The sequence below is a fragment of the Drosophila nasuta genome, chromosome X (assembly GCF_023558535.2).
Source record: "Drosophila nasuta strain 15112-1781.00 chromosome X, ASM2355853v1, whole genome shotgun sequence".
Classification (NCBI taxonomy): domain Eukaryota; kingdom Metazoa; phylum Arthropoda; class Insecta; order Diptera; family Drosophilidae; genus Drosophila; species Drosophila nasuta.
Window position 1 is genome coordinate 819,196 of NC_083459.1, and position 27,593 is coordinate 846,788.

At 37.3% G+C, this 27,593-nt stretch overlaps 1 protein-coding gene across 1 annotated transcript in view; it reads right to left on the reverse strand.

The window, feature by feature from the left end:
- LOC132795731 (uncharacterized) overlaps positions 1-25,727 on the reverse strand; it is a 68,187-nt gene extending 42,460 nt beyond the window's left edge. The window contains exons 1-2 of the mRNA XM_060806603.1: positions 25,619-25,727; positions 17,220-17,241 (exon numbers count right to left, since the gene is read on the reverse strand). The gene's annotated coding sequence lies outside the window, so the exon portion shown is untranslated. The remainder of the gene's footprint in view (positions 1-17,219; positions 17,242-25,618) is intronic.
- Between the last annotated feature and the right edge of the window lie 1,866 nt (positions 25,728-27,593).

Below are 27,593 nucleotides of genomic sequence, written 5' to 3' on the forward strand. Positions count from 1 at the left end.
TTAAAACGTTTTATTAATTGTGTTACAATTAAAATTGCAATAAGTAAGAAGTGACTTCAATGCAATTATGTTTTTTGTAAGATTGCCTAATATTATTTATTAAACTAAGATCTTTCGCTTTATCGAAAGCTAATTGTTCTTTATCAATTTATCAATCTAGTATATTTTACACCCATTGATATGTAAAATGTATTACTATATCGAAATACCAAATATAGCATTTGGTATATTTTTAGTATTATTGTGGTATATAATTCTGGTATATTTTACACTTGTTGGTATAGTATGTAGAATGTATTAATATGTCAAAATACCAAATATGACATAAGGTATGTTTTAAGTATTTTTGCAGTATATTAATGTGGTATATTTTGAAATTAATAACGCTCTGTTTTGCTTTTATTAGCAATAGAGAGCGGGTATCTCAAAGTCGAGCACACTCAGTTGTAATTTTCTTACTTGTTTAATATAAACTGCACTGCATTTTAATATATTCTTAAGTTTTCAACTCTCGCTTAATAACAATTTTAATCTTTAGAGTAATGTAGCTCAATTAATTGACTAAAAAGAAAGCTTACTACTATTTCAATAACTTGATTATTTTGTTAATGAATAAATAAAAATAATCTTTTTAGGCGAAAGCTTTTAAAGCACATGTGAAAGGATTCATCAGCTTTTGCTGACATGATAGATAACCTTATTGGGATAAGATCTTTAGAACGCATAAAAGCACACGCCAACTTTGGCTGATTATGTAATCAAGCTATATCTATAAATCTTCATTGAATTTTATTTAGTAATCTTATTCAGAGGTTAATCAAAAGCTTTAAATTTTTCTTAGTTACTTAGTAAACTGTTGACGTTGTAAGTTTCATTAACATAAAAAAAGCTTTGAAAAGCCTAGAAGCTTTACAGTTTAGTTAGAACGATTCATTTTTGTAATTTTCTGATTATTCTCTAAAGTACAAGTTTGTGTTGTTTTATTGTAATTAAATCATAGCGATTCCTAGAAGAATTAGTAAACTTGGGAGTTTCATTTTAACTTGAATTCCTTTTTGTAATGTTATTCTCAGATTCATCGCAAGGCGCGAGGACGTTTGTAAAGTAAGCTAGTGTCATTGAAAAAAAAATGTGCAAAGTGAATAAGTTATGTTAATTCTTACGCATTCGTCATAGCACTTTGACAATATATATTTTGCATGAATTTCTTTTTGTAATGTTGTTTTCTGATTTACCAGCTTCAATTTTGCTCGCATTTTATAAAGTTTTACTGAATTTCGAACTCAGCTAGATACAACTCTTTTTTAGTAAAGTTCATCTCAGTCTAAGCTAATGGCATTGGCAGAGAACTGAGAACTGAGATCTTCGACAGCTTTGACGCCACTCGCTTCAGCCTCACTTTGTTGCCGCTGCTTCGATTTGTCTGCCCATCGAGGCGTTTCACTGTCATTGCCATTGCCAATGGCTCTCGCACTTGGTCTGTGGGGTCTGGTCTTCTGATGAGGTCTGTCTGCATCGAAGTCGTTTGACTGACTTGTCATATGTGGCATATGTAGCCTTAAATGTTGTTGCTGTTGTGGCAGCTGTTGTCGTTTATCAATTATGACAAATCTTTGCGCATGCGTGGCCATCGTCGTCAGTGGAAGTCGAAGTCGCATTCGAAGTCGAAGTCGAAGCCATCGCAGCTATTTTTATAAAACTTTTGCCTACCCCCCTTCCCCGCTCTCTGCCACCCTCCACCCTGTGCAGTCGGGGCCCCGCCCCTGCCTACAACCATTCGCGTTTCATTTTAATTTGTAATTATTTCTTGAGCGTTTTTGCTGTTTGTCTTCGTCTGCTCTTTTTTTTTGTGCCTTCTGCTTACGTACGTAGTATGTACTTCAGTCTGCTTCTTCATCATCGTCATCTTCATCATCAGTGTTGAGGGGTCTTCATACTTATATTTCCTCTTCCTCCACGTCGCGTTCATTATCGTCTTGTATAATTTCAAACGATTCCGTAGTTATTGCTATTGTTGTTCCTGTTTGCATGTTTGCTTTTTTTTCGAACTTCATTTGCGCTTCGGTTCGGTGACAAATAAATTAAGTAGCCAAGCGCAAAAAAATACACCAACAACTACGAACAACAACAACTTAAAAAGCTGCCCCGCTGCTTTGGCCATCATTACAAGAACAACAACTATAACAACTAGCTGCAATTAAGAGGAGTTGTCGTCGTCGTCGTTCTACTGGAATTGTCATTGTGGTCGGGCCTCAGTGCTCAGCTCAGCGTTCTTCGCGCTTTTGAGAACGCCCCTTTTTAAGATTTATTAAATGTTCGGTGATTGGAAGCAGTTATTGCCGCTTCCCCTCCCCCTTCCCCTCTCTCTCTCTCTCTCTCTTCGCAATTTCTCACAATGGCGGCAAATGTGGACACACCTCGATAGTGCTGACTAATTGTCTCTTATGGATCAATGAATTTTTTACTCTATGGTATATTGGAAACATAATAGTATATTTCACTATTCTTGGTATATTTTAAAAATAACACTGCGCAACGGTAATGCACTAATCTGGCAACAAGTTTGCTCTTCAGTGCTGACAAATTTGCATAGCTTAATAAAATCAATTAATCTGGGTCTCAAAAGATCGCTTATTGAAAGTATTGAAAATTCGTTATTTAATGCTGACCAAAATTTGTATCTCATAAATCAATAATATCAAGTTATCTTTCATTAGATGTATGTTCTAGTAAATCTAGTCTTTAATTTTTTAATTTTCTTATTTTACTTAACTTTTCAATTATACATTTCCTGTTTTAGTTGCTTTGGTTGAAGATCTGTTATATTTTGTACTCTTTGGTATATTATTAACGTTTCAGTATATTTTTGTTTTTCTGGTATATAGTAAATTTTTGGTATATTTATTTGTTATATTATAGGTATAATACTGCACTGTTTTACTTTGCTGTTTGCTCACAGTCGAGCACACTCGCTTGTAGCTTTCTTACTTATTTACTTTTGTAACTAAAGTCTTGCGTTTTTCACTTCGGCTTTTTTAGTTTTTAATTTTTTGTAATACGAATTTTGGCTTCTAATCTTCTGGAAATTACTTAGTAGAAATTGTATTAAAAGTACTCGTTGATGGTACTATAATAAAAACTAAATAAATAAAGTGAATGTTAGACTTGTTTACAATACGGTTAAAATAAATTTATTATGAACGTAATGGTATAGTTAAGTATATTTTGGTATATTTATTTGGTATTTGATTCTTCTTTAGCTTAGTGTTCTATTTAGTTAATTTGAGTAATTGGATTTCTTCGGGAAACTAGTCTTCAAAGCTTTATGACAGAATAACAGAATCTAAAATACCAAAAGCATTGAAATCACTTTCTAGTATATGACGCTATTTTAATGAAGTAATTCGTCTTTTATTCGATTTTTGTTACTACTTCATGTGGTTTGTGCAGAGTACTTATTGATTAACTTTGATTAATATACAAACTAAAATACCAAAAGTAAACTAATATACCATACAATTTGCAATTAATTTAGTTCTAGATCTTCCGTCACTTTTGCCAATATTTTATGCACAATTGCAATTGCATGCTTGCAATTGATGCGAAATGATGTTCAATCTTAAGCAGAAAGAAGCAAGCTGAGGATGCCACATAATGTGACCAGATGCTGCCCACACGTTGCCACAGCCATCAGACATCAGAAGACAGCAGACACTCAATCAGCGCTCAGTCTGCTGCCAACTTGAAGCCAAATCAGCTGCTACTGTGCAGAGACCAAAAAATAAAAAGAAAAGCAAAGAAAAGGCAGAAGGAAGAGTTTTTTGAGGTGCAAGCGAAGTCCGAGGTCCGAGTCCGATTGCGAGTCGTTTATTAATTTGGCATATGACAAATTATGCGTTGGCCAGCAATTAGAACTGAAATCAGCAGACAACAGACAACTGCTGGAGCTTCTCTGTGGTTCACAGTCAGAGTCAAAGTCAGAGTCAGAGTCGGAGTCAGAGTCGGAGTCGGAGAGTTCTCTCTGCTGGGCTTTTAGTACCGATTTAGCGCTGATTTAACAAAATTTTGTGCAAGACACAAAGGCTTCGTTCGATCTGGCGGCGAGGACAGCCGCCCAGAAGGCGCAGGAGGTGGATGGATGAAGCTGACTGAGAACTGAGGACGACGACGACGAGGTGCGTCAACAGACGACAAGTGGCACTTTGGCGCATTAAGAAAATCTCTACAAGTGTCACTTTGGCAGAGAGTCCGACTCGGAGTCGGAGTCGGAATCAGCAGCGAAGGAGGAGGGAGGAAGGGAGTGAGTCGAGTAGAATTATAACGCCAACGTTGACCAGCAAAACCAAATGCAATTTCACTGCACAACGAGGATTATAAATCTCAGCTTCAGCTTCGGCTTCAGCTTCAGCCTCGTCCCTGCAACTGCGGCTGCGACTGTGGCATGTTTAATCACTTTTCATTTAAGCAACAGCAGCAGCAGCAACAGCAGCAGCGGCAGAAAAAGAGAATATATATTCATATGCATATGTATATACTTGTAGTATAGCTGAAAATTTGTCCAGTCATCGGCATTATTTAATGAGTTGCCAACAGGTTGCACAGGCAAAGGCGCAGGCGAAGGCGAAGAAGCCAAGCAGAAAATCGAAGCCGCTGTTGCAGGCAGCAGCAACTCCGTCCTGCTTCAGTTTCAGCAGTTGCAATTTGCTGAGTCAGTGCCGCAAACAGAAGCCAAACAGCAGTCGCAGTCGGCGCATCAGTCAGTGCAACTTGCAACAGCTTGCAGCAAGTCCGGGTGCAACCTACGCCTGCTCAACTCGCTTCCTTGTGAGCCTCACTCTGATGCTGACTCCGACTCCGACTCTGACTCTGACTCGAAATCTCTGCGGCTCAGTCTCAACCTGCGCCTGCCAGAAGTGTCATGTAAATGCAACTTGTTGGGCGCTGCCATCGCCACCGTCGACGTCGCTGCACTTGACATTGCCACTGCCGTTTTGCCACTGCCACTGCCACTGCCACTGTTGCTGCCACTGCTGCTGCCCCCGCCATCTGTGCTGCCCCCGACGCAACGTGTAATGTCAATTTGACAGACAAACTGTCGACCGTTTGAAGCATATTCAGCTACTGTCTACTGTTGGCCCATCCACCGATTATGATTTGTTTGATTATGCTACCCTACGCGCCACCAAATGTGGCATATTCGCTTCTTACTGAAGCTGAGCTAAAGATGAAATCATGTGTGGGGAATATGAATAATGAATAAAGAAACATTTGGTATATAAACTTACAAGTGCAAAGATATTCTTTAAATATAATACAATTAATATACTATTAAAAAATACTAAAAGTATCATTTGGTATATCGACATACTATTACTATACATTAACAGTGTGGCATATACGACCAAATGTGGCATATTCGCTTCTTACTGAAGCTGAACTAAAGATGAAATCATGTGTGGGGAATTTGAATAATGAATAAAGAAACATTTGGTAATAAACTTACTAGCGTAAAGATATTCTTTAAATATAATAAAATTAATATACTATTAAAAAATACTAAAAGAAACATTTGGTATATCGACATACTACCACATTAACAATGTGGTATATACGTCCCAAATGTCGGTGCTTAATGAAGCTGAGCTAAAGATGAAATTATGTGTGTGAAAAATAATGAATAGTTTGCTTTTTAACAGCTAAGACCCGATTGCATCAGTCGTTTTTTTTTTGCTCCATATAATATTTCTTAAATATTCAAAATATATAATATATAATTAATAAAAAAGCAAAAATACTGAAATATACCAAATACTTGGTATATCAATATACTAAAACAATCAAAATATACAAAATACATAAGAAAATACTGAAAAATGTCGAAGATTATATCTGGTATATCGACTTAATATAAAACTCAAAATATACCAAATTATTGCAGAAGAAAAATGCCGAAATATACAAATACCATACCATATATCTATAAAATATACTAAATTAGCACACTGGAAAATACTGAACTATGCCCTAAATTTATAACTGGTATATCGATATACTACAACATTTCAAATATACCGAATTAATACACAATTAAACAATGAAATATACCGAAGGTTAGATTATAACCTTGTTATTGTTATTACTATAACAATCAATATATACCATTCTATTCTATATTCTATTCTATACCTACTACTTATTTTGTTTTTTAAATAATGCTTCATTATTTGGAGACTTATTTCGATTGTTTTCAAATGTAAAAATCAATCCTAAGTAATTATAAATGTGATTTTAATGCGAAAGCTTCTAGAGTCTGGGTTTCTGAAATTTCTGGCGGTAGCGCGTTCAAAGTGTTATTGCTGCCGGCTCAAACTGAAGACACAGTCCATGGCATGTGGTAAAATCTGTTGCTTGTAGAGCAGCCTAGAGAGAGAGAGAGAGAGAGACGAGATGAGGGAGGTAGGCTGACTTTGGGTAAGGGCACCTCGACCAGTGGCTGCCACAGCTACTTCAACTTGAGGCGCAGACAAAGTGCTACTTCACATGCTTAGAGGCACGCAGATTACACTTGTACACACACACCAGCACACACATGTGTGTGAGTGTGTGTGTGTATGACCGCCTGGCGTTGGCATCTACAGCATTCAATAAAGAATTTTTGCGATTTTTATCTCTCTGCCGCGTCACCCGAACCCGAACCCGAATCCGAATCTGAATCCCAATACAAATACAAAATACATAAATACTCGTATGAATACTCATACTCGCACTCGTACGAATCGGAATGAATACCCGTACCCCTTTGGACAGAAGATGTGATGTTAGTGCTCAGAGGAGAGTTTTGCCCCTTTGCTTAATACTCATAATTGATTAAAAAGAAAATTTCCATGGCATTTATGCGTACCACGCCACTCATACACACAATGTCGACTTGTTGACAGCCTCAGAGCGAAGACAGAGCGAGAGAGAGAGAGCGAGAGATGGGAGACAGAGACAGAGACTGAGTCTTGGTCTTGGTCTTGGTCTGGAGATTGTTCTTTGGAAGTAGTTGTCGAAATGTTTTTATTTGTTATCGATTAATCGCTTGAATCAACAGCCAGCAGTCAGCAGACGTACAGTGGCAGTTATCTGTCTGTCTGCTCCTCTTCTCCCTCTCACCTCTCACCACTCACCACTCTCGCTGCCTTGTTGTATCTTCAAGATACGCATTCACAATCTGTGTATCTTTTGCATGCCGCTCTGCCAGTGGCACAACTTCAGATTCAGATTCAGCTTCGGCTTCGACTTCTCCTTGCTTCGAAATGTTGCTGTGTAATTGTTTTGAAGTTTGACTCAAAGATTGGTAGCAAACAGCAGGCCAACTGCTTGTCAGCCAGTTCCTTCTCTCTCTCTCTCTCTTTACCACTCTCCCAGTCAGTCTGTCCCGCTTTTACAGAGATTTGCGCGCCTGTCAAATTGCTGATTGATCGATTGTTTGCACACGTTTTTATGAGCTTTCTTCTCGAGCGCATTTATTGAGTATTTTATTAATTTCAACTGATCGATGGGGCTGCCTTCTCCTTCCCCATCCCCCGCTACTTCCCCTCTAGCTGACCCTTTTCTTTTAATTATCAACGGACCTGCTGCATTTCGATAGCATTCGCGGGGGCGGCAAATGCTTCAAAGCCCTCAAGCTGAAAGCGTTGCAAATGCAAACGACAAGCTAAGTGCTTTTCGCTGAATGACGGATTAAGGCCGTAAAAGTTAACTTCAACTTCGATTTAATGGCAAATCGAAATTGAAGTTAACTTTATTTAAGTTGATTTTCAAGTAAAATATAACCCTTTACCTACATTTGATTGCAATAAGGAAGAGAAATTTACAATAGTTTGTTAAAAAGCTGTTTAAAGCTCCGCAGCAATTAATCAAGCAAGTTCATAAAGCTCTTTAAAGTATGATCGATTTGACATTAACTTTCAAGAACAATTCAATCTTTTATCCAAAAAGTGAAAAGAAATCTATAATACTTTTTATAAAGCTGCTAAAAGCTCTGTAGCAACTAATCAAGCAAACTTAAAAGCTGCTTAAACCGTGTGCAAATTACCATTGACTTTCAAGTAAACTATAACCGTTTACTCACATTTAATATCAAAACGAAATCTATTAAAAAGCTGCAAAAAGCTCAGTGGCAATTAGTCTAGCAAGCTTAAAAGCTACTTAAAGCATGATCGATTACCATTGATATATATAACCCTTTAAACCATATTTTATTGCAAAAAGCAAAAAGATATCTAGAATAATTTTTATAAAGCTGCTAAAAGCACTGCGGCCATTAATCAAGCAAGCTTAAAAGCTGCTTAAAGCATGTACGATTTACCATTGACTTTCAAGTACAATCTAACCCTTTATCCACATTTAATATCAAAACGAAATCTATTAAAAGCTCCGTTCCAAGTAATCTAGCAAGCTTAAAATATATATAGATAAGATAAAATATATATAGATAAGCATGATCGACTACCATTGATTTCTATAACCCTTTAAACCATATTTCATTGCAAAAAGCAAAAAGAAATCTAGAATAATTTTTATAAAGCTGCTAAAAGCACTGCGGCCATTAATCAAGCAAGCTTAAAAGCTGCTTAAAGCACGTTGCCGATAATGTCGTTGCTCTGTTTGTTACTACAAACGAACTTTCAATTCTGCTAAATGCTCTCAATCTGTTTTTGTGTATCTCCAGCTGAAGTTCAGCGGAATGAAATCTTTGTAAGTATTAATCATTGTTTAATGATTCTCGACTTCCTAACTTTTTACAGCCACTTAATATGAGAAGGAGGAGGAGGAGGAGGGAATCTCTTTAGTATACTCGTAGTTTGTTTCTTTGGGGTCTTCTGCGAACTGATTGATTTCGATTCTACGAAGTTTAGCTACCAGTCAGTTGGCACTACTATTTTGTAAGTTGAGCGAGCGAGCGACCCACTTGTCTCACGTGTCGATGGCCGCACAGATAAACTGCAGGCTCCTCTCTACAGTGGGGTTCAATATCAGGTTTACCAGAAGAACAAGAAGAAGATGAAGAAGAAGAAGCGTATTTCATTTGAATGCTGTCGTTACCACTGTAATGCGTTAGGGCGACAATGTCGCGAGAGCACCCGAAACGCTACAGAAACGCGGAAAAAACGTATTAAATACAAATTTCCTGGTAATAAAACAGAGAGACACATCGCAACGTAAGGAGCGGGGAGCGGGGCGCGGGGCGCGGGGAGTGAAGAGTTAACTCCAAGTGGCTGCCAAATAAAGAAATAAATCTTTACACCCAATGTGGCCAAAGGGCAGAGAAAGGTAGCCTCAACAAGGTGCGGGGGTTCTGTGAGAAAGAGAGCGAACAGAGAGAGAGAGAGAGGGACAGAGTGAGAGAGATAGAGGGAGATTGAGAGTGACTAACTGCTGTGGCCATCGACAACCGAAGGCACACATTGTTGCCTTTGCTGCTGCTGCTGCTGCCTTTTGCCTGGCTTTATTGTTATTTTTGTGTATTTCTTATATCAACGTGTAAATCTCGCTCACACACACGCACACACACACACAGATGAAATACTGAGCTCAGACTCAACTCGGACTTAACTCAAAACTGAACTTAACTCATCGCATCGCATCGCAACTCGAGAGACAGACCGAATTTTTATTGGAAATCTGTACGTAGAAGTAGTCACAATCATCATCATCATCATCATTGTCATTATTATCATCTGCAACATCATTATTGCGATCATCTTTAACAGCAGCCGCTGCGCTTGCTGTTCCTTTTTTTCTGTTTTTTTTTTTGTTCGGTTCGGTTTTTTACTCGTTTCTGTTTCAGATGCATATCTCACTGAGCGCGTTGGCAATAAAAATATATATGAGCTGTTGATGACTGCATATAAAAATAATTCGAAACAGGCACAAGACTACAAACAGCAACAGCAATAAAGAAACCCTTGACTTGCCTGATATATGCAATATATATATATATGTATATATGTTATATCTTCAGCATATATGTAAGTACGATGCGATATTTTGTGCCTCTTCTGACAATTCCGCATTCAACTTCAGCGATCATCCTCATGATAACAAATATCTCGCTCTTCAATCTATAAATCTATCAATAATATTTGGGCCACTGCAATATTTTAAACAATTTTTGCAAATCGTTTTTTAATAAATACAATTCTATAACTTTTAAATGATTTGATATCCATAATGCATTAATCTTTATTTAGTGTATTACATTTAAGAATAACAAATTTAGTCAGTATTATACTGGATTAATTTATAAAATATTTGCGAAATTCCAAATTTTGAACATTTTTAAAAGATTATTTCGCAACTTTATTTATAAGCCACGAATATTACCATCTGATTTATTATAAAAACTTTATTAATCATAAATATAAAATCAACGTGTCAATGAATAGTGAATAATATTTCATTATTGCTAATAGGGAATATTTTATAAGGACTTTTATAGGTCTATTCGTATTGTTTTGAAATTCTCTTTTTAGTTGTATAACTTACTTAAATGAAATGTGTAGATTAACTAAAGTATGAAGAGCAACAATGATAAGTAAGATGATATTCGAAAATAGTTAAATTGCATTGAAGTTGATTCCGTTTAAAAGCTAAAATAAGCACATCAAATGTGTGTGTGTGTGTGTGAGTGTGTAGTTAAAGATGCAGTGCTCGGGTATCATTAGCCTTAACTAAATGAAATCTATGAGAAGAGGGTTAACAAAAGCAGATGTACAGAATTTAATACCATGGCCCGCAACTAAACGATCTGAGCCTTGGCTATCAATTGACAGCCATAAGCGTGAACAGAGCTAAGAGAGGGGACTGCTGAGGGGGGAGGGGGGGAGGTGGGGATACCAATGTAGAATGCATTTAATTGCTATAATTTTTCAATTGTAACAAAAGACATCAACAAACGGACGGCATTCAGACAATGCAACAAATCACACAAAAGGCAAATGCGAATCCGAAATCTGAATGCGAATCTGAATGTGAATGTGTGAGTGATTGTGAATGTGCATGCGAATGCAACGAGCCATTCAGCCAGGTGAATGAGTCTCTCTCTCTCTCTCTCTCTCTTTCTACCTGTCTTTTCGTCCATGTGTGTAAGAGAAATTTCCTGAAATCAAATCTAGCAAATCAGACCAAACACTAAAAGACTAAAAGTCAAAAACCAAACTCCAAATTGGCTACATTTTAAATGCTCTTTTTCCTCAGTGGGTGGAGGGGGGGTGGGGGCGTGGCACTTGTAGGCGCCAGAGCGTGACGTCAATATGTCGACGACAAACGCAATACTTAGAAAACGATGCGCGGCATTGAACAGAAGCTCAACTAAAGCCACAAAACCGAAAACCGAAAACTAAAGATACAAATAATAGATACAGATAGAGAGATACAACGACAACGACAACGAAGGCAAAGACAGAGACGGAGACGGAGATGCAAAGTGGATTTTATAGTCAGTCTAGTATAAATGGGTCGGCCTTGCCTTTGCCTTTGCTTGAATGTGGTGTACAAGGTGTACAATTACCTTAACGCATCGACAATTATACGAATGGTTGGTCGCCCCACAATGGGGCACACTCGGAGTGGCAGAGCAACGGCCATCCCCCATCCCCCAACCCCCTTCTACCATCCCGCATGCCATCATCAGGTGCGATATGCGATACGCAGTTGGGCGGCTAAGACAATTGCGCCACGCTACGACTGGGCGCCCAAGAAGATTGTCAGTCACTCAGTCAGTCAGTCAGTTTTGAGCTCGTCAATCGTTCAGCTTGTCAATGCCGCCAACGACAACAAGAGAACTACAAAAACCAAAACAACAACAGCAGAAAGAGAAAAAGAAAACAGAAAGCGGCAAACGGCAAACGGCAAACGGCAAAATGAACGCCCCAAAAACACTTTGGCCTGCTGGGCACGGGACATGTGTAAGCGCTCTTTCCCTCTCTCTCTCTCTCTCTCTTTCGCTCATTCTCCCACACATTCGCTTAGGTGGTGTGTGTGTGTGTGTCATAAGCAATTTGCGGGGCGTTGTGAAGGTATTGACACCGCCAATAATGACTACAACAACGTCGACGACGTTGGCAACGCGGGCAACGCATCTTCTTATTGCCTTGCGGTTTTAATTGTGTGCGCACAGTGGGGCAAATGGCAGGCAGAGACTTGCCAAGTCTACACAGTAGTTGTCCTTACTTTTAATATTTATAATGCATTCAATTTGACAGAGATCTGCAAAACACTTTCGTTAAAGTCGCAATTAATAAAGATCCTTAAACGATTGTTGACACATTTCTGAACCACAAAAAAATGAAATCGTGTTGATAACAAACTCAAATGAAATATATGATACTAAGTCTTGAAAGTACACATTTCTTGCATAATATAAATAAATATGTTAGCATTGATGGCTGATGGCTTACAATCTCTTAAAATATTGCACACTAATTATTCCAATAGGCAAATAAAATAACAAATATCATTTGTAAATGTTTTTAAAAAGATTTCTGAACCACAAAAAAATGAAATCGTGTTGATAACAAACTCAAATTAAATATATGATACTAAGTCTTGAAAGTACACATTTCTTGCATAATATAAATAAATATGTTAGCATTGATGGCTGATGGCTTACAATCTCTTAAAATATTGCACACTAATTATTACAATAGGCAAATAAAATAACAAATATCATTTGTAAATGTTATTAAAAGACTAACTTAATTTAACAATAATAAATTTATTGAAACTGAAATATTTTATAGAAACGTAAATTTAAATTAACTTTTCCTTCACTCATTATTTGCACAAATTCCTTTTCTAAGGCAATCCTATGCAATCTTATATCTAGTTTTTTAATAAACACTTTTCTTTGCTTCAATTATTTTAAAATTCACTAACAACTTTTCAAACAAAATAATAAAAATTAATAAAAGTGTTTACCAATTCAAAAAATGTATGTAATTTTCTAATTAAAATAATTCATGTATTTATAAGAGTTTCTCGAATGCTAAACGAAAGCGCTTTTAATTTCAACTCAATTATCTTAAACTTGACCAACTAGTTTGCGAATATTGCTATCGATCTGCGTGATCTTTTGCTTTGACTATGCAAGAAATTTTATTTTATGTTCAATCATTCAATTATTTAGGAAAAAGAGTTTTTAAAATGAAAAAAAGCCTATTTAAATTTCAAATGCAATCTGTATATAATATATGTATGTATGTATATACAAAATTGTCTCGAACTTCACAAAATATTATTGTCAACGATCTGTGTGGTCTTCTGCTTTAACTATACAAGAGATTTTATTTTATGTTGGGTACCACTGTGCACCGTGCTTTTTCGCTGGCAATTGCAATGATTTGTGTGGCCTGCCAGCTAGAGTTCTTAACGGGACTTCACACACTCTCTCTCTCTCTCTCTCTCTCTCTCTCTCTCTCTGTCTCTGTCTCTTCTTCGTTCGCTTGCTCTCCAAGTGATTGACATACGCGGCGCCCAGGCAACGAACGAAGCTGCTGCTCTAAATGTGAAGTTGTAAAACAGATGTGTGTATGTGTGCGTGTGTGTGTGCAGATTGGATTAAATTGTATTGAAAAGTTTTGCACGCCCAAAAAGTAGCGTTCCAGTCAATGGAATATGGAATGGGAATAATAAAGGGAAAAGAGCTGAAGCTGCGAAGCTTTGGGGGCGGATGCATGTTTGTTTTTCTTGTGCCTGCGTGTGTACGTGTGTGTGTGTGTGTGTGTGTTTGTGTGGCTAAGGATGCAGGCTCTATTTACTTTTTAATTGGCAAAATTAATGCAATGCAATGAAATGAAGCCCATTGAGGTCGTTGATTGCGTGGGCGGCGGAGGAGGAGGAGGAGCAGGAGGGAGTAGAAGATGGGGGGGAAACGTTGGTCCAAAAAGTGAAAACTGAAGCCGATGAAGAACTTTGCGGTGGTTGGCTCAGCGCTCAACTCTCAACTCTCCAACTTCAACTGCTGCTTCCATGCCAACGACGCACTGAATTCTTCCTCCTCTGCGAGCGCTTGTTGATATTGCTCTTCGGTTTCGCAGTTGTTGTTAATATTATTGCTGTAGTTGTTTTTTGTTTTTGTAATTCTAAGAAATTCAATTTTCAACTTAAAACCGCCGCCAGCCGATGCTCTCGCTCTCTCTCTCTCTCTTTCTACAAGTGATTAAGCGAAAAGAACAACAACAACAACCACAAGAACAACCCCAAAGAAGCACATGCAAAAACAAAAACAAAAACAAAAAAATGAACTGAGACGCAGACATTTGCTTGGCGGCTTCACGGTTTTGATCCATTCGCATAATAATGATGATCATGACGATCATGAAGAGACACAACGATGCCATTGGCATTGCGTCCCCCCTACCACACACATACACGCACACACACACTCTCTGCTTCCCTTTTTGCTGTTGCTGCTGCCAGTCCGTCAGCCAAACTCAGTCACACATATTGAAATAATTATTATCTGCATTTTGAGATCAACACGCCAAACGAAGCCGAACCAGCGCAAGCCCAAAAGAGAGTCCAACGAAGAGAGAGAACGAAAGAGAGAGAGAGGAAGATGTTCGACTCCAACTGCGATTTCGACTTTGACTCCATTTCAACCCAGCTTCAAATTGAAGGCCATAAAAAATCAACGCATATTGCACACTGTCAAAGTCATCACGAAAGAGAGACGCAGAGAGAGAGAGAGAGAAAAACGATCCACAATGCACAGCTCATTAGCAGAGCAAAAGCAGAGCAAGCCAAGGCTCAGCTGTTGCCTCTGCTCATCCTGCCAGCCAGCAACAACAAAATATGCCAAGCGATAATCCTTTGACAAAGGCTCCTCACACACCACCACCACCACAACAACAACAACAACAACAACAGCAAGAACAACAACAACAAAGAAGCTGAAGAAGAAAAGACTTGAGAGATTTCGCGCATTTCGGCACACGCAATAAAGGCGAAGAAAGCAGCACATAACAACAAAGCTGACGATGATGATGACGATGACGATGATGAGGAGCCTGAACCGGCCTCTGGTTAAATGCTGAACGTAATTCCCCCCAGGAGAGCACGCCCCCCCCTCTCCAGCCCTTGCTGTCTAACACGCCTCTGTCACCGTGTAATGCGACGTGTTTGCCTCAATTCGAGCATATGAAAACGGTTTATTTTGCTCGATTAAGTCGCCCGCTTTTGAAATGCGATTGCAGTGCACAAAAAATATAATAAAAAACGAAAGAAAAGAGAGCAGATGAGTGGAGAGGAGTGAAGAGGAGCCCAACCCAATGCACTGACATACAATCACGGGGGAATCGGGTTCGATGGAGCAAGGGGGGAACAATACAGGAACGAGGTTTGTCGCACAGGAAGCTGGCGAGCGACAGGAAGCAATAAAAATCCAAATTGGATGCCAACTATTGAAAACCGTTTGCCTGCCAATTCCTTTTGAACTGGGGATGACAATAGATTAACGATTTAAGCTCTGCCAAGGATGCGGCCAAAGAAGTTGGGCTAAGTAGCTGCCCACAAGAAAAAGAAAGGAAGTAAGGACCAAGAGTTAGAGTTAAGAGCACAGCAGGTTCGACTTAATGCTCGCCCTGAAATCGTGAATGGAGTAATGCATAAAACCCATGAAGACTCGATTAATAAGAGGTGAAATGTGCAAACATAAAAAACAGTATTTAAATAATCAACTAGGGATACATTTAAAAGATTCCATATAGTACTTTAAGATGAGTCAAAAACAAGAAAGCTACAGTCGAACTGCGCTGAACAGTCCGGTATTATTCTTAATATGTTCCGAAAGTATAAAATTCACTATATTATCATATATTATCAACCAAAGAAACTAAAAATCAACTGCATCAGACGATTTTTGCCTTACAATGAAATGATTCTATATAAAAATGCGTTAGAAGGAATTATTATTTGAAAAAGCTATCTTTAAATAAAAATATTCAACTAACATTATTAAGTTAATAAAATATAAACCGCCTTTTTTTTAATTTTATTACATTATTTATAAAAACAAATCATAAACCAACTAAAATTATATAAGAAATCTAAATCTGGATTTTTTAACAAGATTAATTGCGATAATGTTGTTCACCTTTTCTATTAATTGTTAAAGAACTTATCTTTTTAGTTAAAAATAAGTTTTACTTATAACCTTCGGTATATTTTGGTATTTCTTATTTATTTTGAAAGAATATTAGCTCAATGGTTCGGTTTTATTAAAAACTGCATTTTCTATTATGATATCCTATTATCTTAAGTAATTAGATAACTATTTTAATAATCAGAGAATAATAACAAGTCTTCTTTGAGTTAAAAATAAGATGCTTTCCTTTCGTAATAAAAATGATGAAACTTCAGGATTAACAAAACTCTTTCGGCAAATTCCTCCTCCTTGAGTTGCGACAACATATTTTGATGTCTATGTTTTTATAGGATTCGATTGGTTTCCCGCGCACTTTGGATTCGGCTCTCACGCCCAAGTCAGGTGAATGAGCGATTCCGAAACTCGATAACTGGCGAAAAAGAGCCGTAAAACTTGAGGGCTTGGCTGGCATAACGAGCGTAACGACAAGTCGTAAAACTTTCACCGATAAACCGATAAACATCAATGACCGAACTGCACTGCATTTCACTGAATGGACCAGCAAATCGAAGAAGTTCACAAAATGGCAATTAAACAGCCGCCCGAACCATTCAGGTAGCACCTCTTAAGAATTCCCAACAATCGGACAGTAGCCGAAGGCCATAGTTTTACGATCGTCATAAAGCCGACGACGTAGCAAAGGTTTCAATTACACCCGGAGGCACAGAGATCCTATCTATACCCAACCAACTACAATAACTACTAGTCCAAGTCTAAACTGAGTCTTATGCAACGCGGTAGCTGAAGAGTTCTTTCTGTGACAGGAAAAGCCATAAAATCCACGCGGAGGTCGGTTGGTGCTCATAAATCGACTCCGGATCTTCAAAAACAAATCTTTATGACTTTATTAGTTGTCATCCGAAAATATGGTAAGTCGAAAGTACAGGAATATTACATGCAGTTCTTGATCTGAGATAGTATTTATTTTATTGACATAAAATAGTTTGTAATTATTATTATTTTATATAGCAATAAACCATGTGAACTATGTGAAATATAAAAATGATAAAGGCTTAGCTTCTCTTACCTTTCAAAGAGAGTTCCGATTTCTGTGGAAATAAAGATAAAAACAATTTAAGAATTATTTGCATAAAACATAAAGTAGTTGAACATAAAAAGAAAAGGAAAAGAACCATATTAAAACTAAAAAACTCAATTGTTTGTGATTAGCACCATTTATAAAATTTAGATCGTACTATTAGGATCACTTAAGATCGATGGCAAAATGCAGGAACCACTTACGGCAGTCGGTCTTCGTATATATAATATATACTATGTCAATTATAGCATTTAGTATATCTTAATATTTTTGGATATATTAATTAGGTATATTGAAAGGTGATCAAGAGCTAAATTACAAGTCAAATGTTGGAGAACTTCTTTAATAATTCAAGATCACTTAAATGCAAGTCAGGTCTTTGCTTGGCTTAACAATCTGATATATTTCGTACTATGTTCATATACCAAAGTAAACCTTCGGTGTATTTTAGTATCTTTGGTTCAGTAAAAATGAGTAGCGATGTAGCTTTCGTGTTTTAATTTTGCATTGGAGATCGAGAGTTAGATTTAAAGTGGAAAGAGAACATTAGAAATGATTCCACATCACATAAGATCGATTGCAAAAGACGGACTTTCGGCAGTCGGGTGTTTGCTTTGCTTAACAATTTGGTATATTTCTGCTTTATACCAAAGTTAACCTTCGGTGTATTTCAGTATCTTTCATTTAATTTGGTACAGTGATAATGAATGAGTAGCGATGTAGCATTGTTCCATTGATGATCGAGAGTTAGATTTAAAGTGAAAAGAGAACTTTAGAAATGATTCCACATCACATAAGATCGATTGCAAAAAGCAGGCACAACTTTTGGTATTTAGCAAAACAGAAATTGCGATTCAATTTGTGGGCCTTGTAACTTGGTGTATGCTTCGATTTTGTGGCATGCAAGTGGGCCTGCATGAAGCGTGACGCCCACACAGACAGACACTGAGGGAGATAGGGAGTGGGAAACAGAAAGAGAAAGAGAATGCAAGGAACTGAGATGCGACTAACGCCCCAACCAGGCGACAATATTTATAACTCTGTGGCGCGTCTCAATTCATTTGGTTCTATATGATTATGCGACTGCAAAGGAGCGAAGCAAGACAGAGGGAAGAGAGGGGTAAGAGCGAGGGGCTGGCTGTGCAGTGTCTGCTTGGTTGCCTGCCTGAGTGTCTGCCACCTACGTAAGCGTATAATTCGTTTAGCGTCAGCAGCACCAGCAGCAGCAGCAGCCAGAGCAACAACAGCAACAACGAGAGTCTCGACAACAGCAACAACAACAACGAACAACGAACAACGCAGAACGCAGAACTTAATCAGTCACTTTAACACCAAGCAGTTGGCAAAGCAAAGTTGCCACAGTTGCCACTTACGAAAAAAAAGCGATCTACAGTGAGTGCGTGAGCGTTGCGTTGCGTTGCGTTGCGCTTGTTGTGGGGCATGCAGCAAAACTGCAAAACTGGAAAAGAGCGTCGTTGATCGCCGCCTGGCGCTGCCTGTCATGGTCGATATTGCGTTGACACCAAATTTGCATTAAAATGCAATTCGCTCAGCCCCGGAGATCGTAATGCATCTTTAGTGTCTATTGAGTGGTGCATTAGTCATATACTACATGCTGCATGCTGCATGCTGCATGCTGCAAGCTGCAAGGCGGCAGACACAACGGTGCTGCAACATTGCTGTGTATGTGTGTGTGTGTGCAACAACAAAAAAGAAGTATCAATTAAAGCGCAGAAAATAGAAACGAAAGCACTCAAAAAGCACTTTGATCTTGCCAACTTTACGATCACTTGCAGATCTTTCACTTTCTTCTGCTGCTGCTGCACTTGGCTCAGGTCAGACAAGACAGACAGACAGACAGACGGACAGACGGACAGACAGACGGACAAAAGTCTCGGGCATTCCAATTAAAAATAGTTTTGACACGTCGCGAGAGTTTGCGACAATTTCTTGATGCCGCCTGGGGCAATAAATTAATTACAAAATTGCCAACGTGGCATGCAACAGGCTGAGACAGAGACAGAGGCAACTGCGAACATTTTATGGCCATGGCTAAAAATCAAATGCAACAACAAGTCCTCTACATGTGGGCGTGGGCTGAGGCTGAGGGCAAATCTCCCTCTCTTACTTTTGTCTGTGTGGGCGACTACAACGAAATTGAATTCTATGCGAAAGGGCACTTGGAGATAGTTTATCTCTGGTCTCCCAGCCTTTCTCTCATCTCTCTCTCTCTCTCTCTCTTGAGCTACCTGCTGCTGTGTTGCTCTTGATCTTCGTGCGCCTCTTCAGCGCTAGACGATGCCCAGAGTCTAGTGTTTGCTTGCCTGTTGTTTGTAGACAACTTTGAGGCAGCTTCAGCTTCAGCCTTAACCTCAGTCTTCACAGCCTTCACCTCACGCTTAAGTCCTCGTCTTCTGCAGTCTTCAGCTTCAGGGGCTCTACGCCCCCGGGTTGCAAACTTTCAATTATTCACACTTCATCGAATGGCGCAAGGCTGAGAAGAGCTGAGTTGAGTAGAGACAGCCTCTTCTGTATCTCTTTGAGCATCTCTCTCTCTCTCTCTCTCTCTCTCTAAGCAGCTGTATCTGCGTATTGTTTCGTTCATGTCAAATTATTGACCCGCGCCAGGCACTTTGAAATGTTTATGCGTTTTCATGACCGAGATGAGCAATTGATAAATCCAACTCAAAATTATGAATATGCAAACGTGCCCCTCGACCAAAAACACAGCCACCAGACAACAGACATCAGACATCAGACAGGCAGGCAACGAAGCTGGCAACTGGCAACTGGCAACCGGCAGCCAAAAGAGACAACAGAGACAACCACCCGCTGTTTTGTGGGCCTGGTCAGAAGCCGTCACTAGCAACAACAACGTTCGTTTACACGTTCTCGATTTTACGATCGCTTTTACGAGCTACTTTGGCATGCCGAAATGATTCCAAAACCCTATCGATCTTCAACATCGGATCACCCTTTTAGAGTAATAAAATATGTAGAAATACTTTTGAAAGAATTATTCTTATTTGACAAAGATATCTTCGATTAAAAATATTTAACTAAATAAATTAAGTTGGTAAGATATTTTTCCTTTTTCTTTAATTTTATTATATTTTTTTATTAAAACAAATCTTTGAAAAATATATCTTCAAATTAAAATATTTAACTAAATTAATGAAGTTAGTATGATATAAATCCATTTTTCTTTCATTTTATTATATTTGTATACAAACAAATCACGATTTTGTATTCTTTAAAAAATTTAAATGATATTTAACTAAAGTAATTAGGTTTGTAAGATATTTTTCCCTTTTTCATTAATTTTATGATACTTTGTTAATAAAAATAAATCTTTGAAAAATATATATCACGATTTTTCGAAACACGCTCCAAAATAAAATGCGGTAAGATCTGTTTGTCAGGAAATGTTAGAAGTAAAAGGTTTTTTGTTAAAAATAGGATAATTTTTGATAATGGTGTTCAATAATAATAATACAAGTTTTTGTGTGCATATCTTTTACATAATGATACCAAATAGCGACAGTTGTAAAGCTTTAAAGAATTTATTATTTATTGTAATAATTAATAAAAGAAATAAACAAAAATGTAGTCTATTATCAAGCTTCTTTCATGCCAAGTTTAAAAAATTATTGCCAACTTTTTTTTTCAGACAATTTTGAATTTTTCACAAATATTTACACTCTCATGTGATAGATGTTTATTCTATAGCAAAAGATTAGCAAGTTTATTGTTGAAGTTGGACACTAAATTGATTTCGTATATACAATTGATTGTCATTTCAAATTGAACCACATTCAAAAATTCTTCCGCTAAAAAACTGCTCCAATTAAACTATGAATGCATTATGAAATAATGGCTGATGTTTGAAATATTTATTCCAAGAAGTATTCTTTATATGATATACAAGAAAAGGTGGAATATAACAATGATTTAATCGGTATATTTGAATATACAAAAATAATACAAAGAGGGTAAATTTCAAAGCATTCATGATACTTACTACTCTGTGGTGTATTTTTAATGTATTATAATGTCGATATACCAAATATAGTATTTATTTAATAATTTTGTAACACTAATAATAATTACTATAATAATAATAATAAGAATAAATAGTCTTTAGTCTACTAACTCCTATATTTATGATGTTTCTTTAGTTATAATTTGTTATATAATTGTTGTAAATTATGTTGGCAAACGAATAAAGCACTTAAAAAGAAGTATAACAATATTTTATTATATATTTGCAAACTTAATATAATCCCGCTGATCGCGTTAAACACTCGGCGTGGAAACACGCGTGAAATTCATGGAGAAGACTGCAGCTCATCATCATAAAGCAGAGAGCGAAAGGTGCATGCAACATCAGTGTGTGAAGCATCCAACTGTGTGTGTTGCAGCATGCCCCGGCCATTTGTTGTTTATCAGCAACAAGCGATCAATACAGCAGCAATCAATATGGTCAATAAAGTTCGGCCCCGTTGCTGATGCTGCTGACTCGCTATAGGGAGTCAAAGACACAGACCGAGTTCGAGTCCAAGACAAAGTCACAAAGATGTGCACTTGGATTTGGCGACAGAGACAGAGACAGAGAGAGAGAGAGAGACAGAAGAAGAGAGATGAGTCTGCGTGCAGAGTCCGTGTTGCACTTGGGTTCGATACAAGGCAACGTGATGTACAGCGTTGAAACCCAAGAAGGCTGCAGAACTGAACTGAACTGAGCTTGCTTGCAGTTCACAGCTTGCTCAACAGGGGAGCAACGGGAGAGGAAGGGGAGGAGGGGGGAGATTGGACAGCGGTCGTCACTGGCTCATGTTGTCACTGTTGTTGTCGCTTGATCGCAAATTTGCCATGGCAAGCTTGACAACTTGCAACGAAGCTGCTGCTGCTGCTGCTGCTGCAACTCAGCTTAGCTCAGCTCAGCTCAGACCCGAAGCCGGCACCTTAAAATAATGTTACAAACTTTTTGGCATGTAGCCCAAGTACGGCGGGAATCCAAGATCAGGCCCTGTAAGCATTTCAATTCGTTTCTGGCAACGCGATGCGATGCGATGCGACTTAACTCGACTCGACTGCACACACACACACACACACACACACACACACACACATATATATGCCACACTCCTCTCAACTTGAACAACAACAAATTGGAGATCACGGTTTTCATGTACTACATGCAAATCCATTGCTACTGTTGTTGCTACTCTCTGCTGCAACCAGTGGCAACCAGTGAGCACCAACAACTCTGCTGTTTGCTGTAAACTTTTTGGTCCCTGTCTCTGTTTTCGGCTACTGTACGTATGTGTGAGTGTGTGTTTGTGTTTGTGTATCTGTATCTGTATCTGTATCTGCATCCATAACCATAAAGCCAACTAAAATAAACAATCCGAAGCAACAAACTAGCCACAGTCTGGACTTCACTGCATTGCAACTCAAGAAAACAGAATACACACACTCACACTCGCACTCGCGAATCACACTCACACTCACACTCACGAATACATTGTCAAGTCATTCACAAAAGCAGCAACAAGCAACCAGAAATACCCTACACTAAAGATAAAGGGCATCTTCAACTGAACGATCAGCAAATTCGAACAATTCAAATTCTTTCACAAAACTGCTAATTATTAACTATAAATCAAAATTAAGTTAAAGAAACGACAAGAAACATCAAACATTATTACTAACTCCAAATCATAATTGAATTAAAGAGTCAACAATAAATTAAATAGAATCGATTGTCAAATGCAAATAAAATGTAATCATGAATTCAATTCATTATTGTTAACTATAAATCAAAATTGAGCTAAAGAGTCAATACTGAAACTTAGACACACAATAAAATAATCGAATCCAATTCAAATTCGTTTGAGAATCATTTTGAATGCATTGCAATGTTGCTAATTAACATAATATTAACTATAAATCAAAATTGACTTAAGAAATCGATTAAAAACATCAAACATTACTAACTCCAAATCATAAGTCAAGTGCAAATGAAATGTAATCATGAATTCAATTCATCATTGTTAACTATAAATCAAAATTAAGCTAAAGAATCAAATAAAAAGATCAAACATTATTATTAACTCTAAATCATAATTCAATAAGAAATAAATAAAATAAAATAATCGATTGCCAAGTGCAAATAAAATGTAATTATGAAGTGCAAAGTATGAAAAAAAAATAAATAAAAATTTGGCTAGAGTTGCATCAAAAGTTGAACAAATAATCGAATCGATTTGAATTGCATCCCTGGAAATTTCTCAATAATGTAAATCGAAGCTGCGCAATTTGAACAGCAAATAGCTTTAAATATGACTTAAATATTTACAATACAAATTTCTTCACTTTTCTTAGTTTTGTTCTTTGACTCGAAGACAATGGGATAACCAATGGACTCGCTTCTCTTTGGCGTTTGGCATTTGACTCTCTCTCTTCGGTTGGGTTTTATGCAAAACAGCTCTGAACTGTTTGATCAGCTTGTCGTCCAGCTATCGAGTATTCGTCGCCTTTTTGGGTGCCCCATCCTCTGCCCCATCTTAATGCAATCCGCGGTGACCGTTTAGCAAATTGGCGACAGGAAGCCACCAACAACAACAACAACAACACCTTCTACCGCTTCCCTCTCTCTCTTTCTCTCTCACATTGCGCACGTGGCTAGCAAATGCTGACAGGAGACAAGGCACAACTACTGAGACTCAGACTGAAACTCAGACTAGGATTGCGATTGCAATTGTAAGAGGAAGACTGAGATCGGACTCTGTTACACAGCACACGACGCCTTTGTAATTTGTGGCGCCATTCAGTGGGCGTTCAACTGGCCAACAAACACTCTGAGAACCCAAAACGGAAGCATAAATATTACAAAGAAAATACATATACATATATAGTATAATACATTCCTGACAGCTAAACTTGATTAGTTCTTCGTTCAAATCTCATCGATTCACATTTGTTTTTCTCACAAATGAGAAATGCGTTACATGGCGTCAAAACTCAACGACGCCGCACAGTGGAGCAAATGTAATGGAACTTATTGCACATTTATTTATTTCAACGAAAACACTTTGCTTTAACTTATATTCGACCTATTTAAACTTGATTCTTCCTTCTTCAAAATCTCCATCATTACAAATTTCAGCGATTCACACTTAGTTCCTAGAAAGTCTTCCACACGGCGCCAGAATGCAACGACGCCGCACAGTGGTGCAAATGTGATGATGAAATGTGATGGGTACACAAATTTATTTGAACGAAAACATTTTGCTAATTGAGAGTATAGTGTACTACATTTCTGTTAGTTAAACATGAATGATACTTCTTTTAAGTCTCTGTATCATTGATTTACATTTTTCACATTGCTCAAAAAAAAAAATCTTCCACATGGCGCCAGAATGTAGCGACGCCGCACTGTGGAGAAAATGTGTTGAAACTTATTGTACACAAATTTATTTTATAGAAAACACTTTACTTTATATTGTATTCTTACTATTTAAATTTGATTGCTTCTTTCTTCAAAATCAAAATCATTTCAAATCTCATCAATTGCCACTTAGTTCCTAGAAAGCCTTCCACATGGCGCCAAAATGCAGCGACGCCGCACCGAGTGGCAAATTCTATTGTACACAAACGTATTTTACCGAAAAGACATTGAGAATACAGTGTATTATAAATATACATACATAGTACAAAGTTCCTGCCATTTAAACTTGATTGTTCCTTCTTTTAAATATGTATGTCTCATTGTATCACATTGCTAAAAAAAAATCTGGCACATGGCGCCAAAACGCAACGACGCCGCACAGTGGTGCATATGTGATTAACCTTGTAATACACAAACGCATTTTAATAAAAACATTTTGCTTATTGAGAGTATAGTATACTACATTCATGCTATTTAAACTTGATTGATCCTTCTGTAAAATCTCTACCATTTCAAATCTCATTGATTGTCACTTATGTAATTCCTAGAATGTCTTATTTCCCATTTGCTTTCTCAAAAAAATTTTCTACATGGCGCCAGAATGCAAAGACGCCGCACAGTGTAGCAAATGTGTTAAAACTTATTGTACACAAATTTATTTTATCGAAAACACTTTGATTTAAATTGTATTTCTTCTAATTAAACTTGATTGATCCTTCTGTAAAATCTCTACCATTTCAAATCTCATTGATTGTCACTTATGTAATTCCTAGAATGTCTTAATTCCCATTTGCTTTCTCAAAAAAATTTTCCACATGGCGCCAGAATGCAACTACGCCGCAGAAATTGTACACAAATTTGAACACCAACATTTTTGTTTATTGAGTTAAGATGTGAATAAGGTTTATGCGAAGATTCTTGTCATTTGACATACCTGTCAATTTGCGTAAGCAACTCGTCTTGCAATGATCTAATTTCACAATATTATTTCACAATCACTTTTTGGCGAATCAATCGCGCTGAATTGCGTCGCAACTCCACCACAGAACTATGCAAACTTATTAATGATGGTAAAAAGATTGAGCGTCGCTTTTTTAGCCGATATTTTAATTGATATCGATGTCAAACAACTAATCGATGTTCATATTATTGCGTATGCAAATTCGGTACACACATACTTCCAATACTATTTTGGATCTTTGCAAACTCAGCGAGTGTCGCGATCGATAGCGAAATTATGGAATTAGAACACAATTTAAACAAATATAAATAAGTACACGTTATAATATTATACATTAAAAAATATATACAGATATATTTTTGCCAAACAAAAGACAAACGAACTCTTATTATTTTAAACATATAAAAAATGTGTGGTATATTAAAATTTTAAAGGAATATCTAAAACAACCTTAAAAATAATTTAACGAAAACCAAATGTATATAATATCGAAAATTCTTTCATTAATTTTAGTAATATTAAAAAAAAAATAAACATGTGTTTAACACTTTATTTTCAAAAATTTTTAAAATATGCAAAAATAGTAAAATATATAGTAAGAAATACCAAAATTATTTTAGTTTAAACTGGAAAGATCAAATTGGAATTGAAGATTATGGGTTCCATTGAAAATGAAAATGTTATTTAACATCCAAATAAATATAAGTTATTATCAAAAAAGTTGTAAATTTGTCAAAATTTGGAATATTTTGAATAATAATTATTTCTTTTATTATTCGTGCAAATTATAAGTAAAATATATTAGTTTTGCTTTTGGCAGAGAAAATGCAACAAAACAAAAAGAACTAGAGAACTAGAACTAGAGATTTGAGATTTGAGCTTTGCTGACGTCACAAAATTGCAAAGCAACAACCTCTTGAAGCGATCGTGTCCATGCTTTGTTATTGAATATCGATGAACATAATAATCAATTGGATAATTGCAAATTTGTAAATAATTCTGTTGTGATATGAATGAATCAAATTGAAGTGAATGGAATGGAAATCGTTGATGAGTAACCAAAGCTCAAATAAACTGTCAACGAGAGAGAGAGAGAGAGAGAGAAAATGAAAGAGAGAGAGACAAACAATTAGTGTGAAATGAATTTGCGTCTTGCAGGCCATAAATCCGAGTTGACCATTTGAGCAGTTGAACAGTCCCGGTTACAATGAATGAAGAAGAGCCCGAAGATCGGTCCGGAAACGCGGCTCGAGATATTTGTAACAGAAAACAGAAGAAACATTTCCTGTGGGTCGTCGCCTTGTTTCATCATCAGGTACATAGCTTTGGCTTTGGCTCACCTCTCATGAGATTGGCCTCAAAAATTATTTATTTTTGCTTTTCGGCTTTTATTATTATGATTTTTGTCGTTCGTCGTCGCTGGCATTGTTTTTGAGTTTGTTAGAAAATCAAACAATTAACCTCGAACTTGCGCCTTGTTGTTGCTGTTGCTGTGGATGTTGCTGTTGCTGTTGCTGTTGCTGCCCCGCGCTTACAACATGTTTGAGACATAAAAATTTCCAATTAATTTTTGGTTTTGGTTTTCGGTTTTAGTGGCGACGCGGCTACAAACTTCCACGGAACGCCAACAAGAGCCACAAAATACAAAATACTACAACAAGCAGCCAACAGTCAACAGCAAAAACAAAAAACAGTAGAGAGAGAAGAAAAAATTGTCACAGCCGCCGTTTACAAATAATTTTTGTTTCTTTCGGCTCTTTGGGGTTTTCAATGGAAACGAAACACATAAAACATGGCCAACAAGCCGGCCAAGCGGCCGCCACACAAAAATACAATAAAAATCCACACACACACACACACACACATAGAGAGAGAGACTACTAAATGTTAGCCTGGCCCATTCCCCGATAGCCGAAACCGAAACTGAAACTGAAACCTCACTTCACCC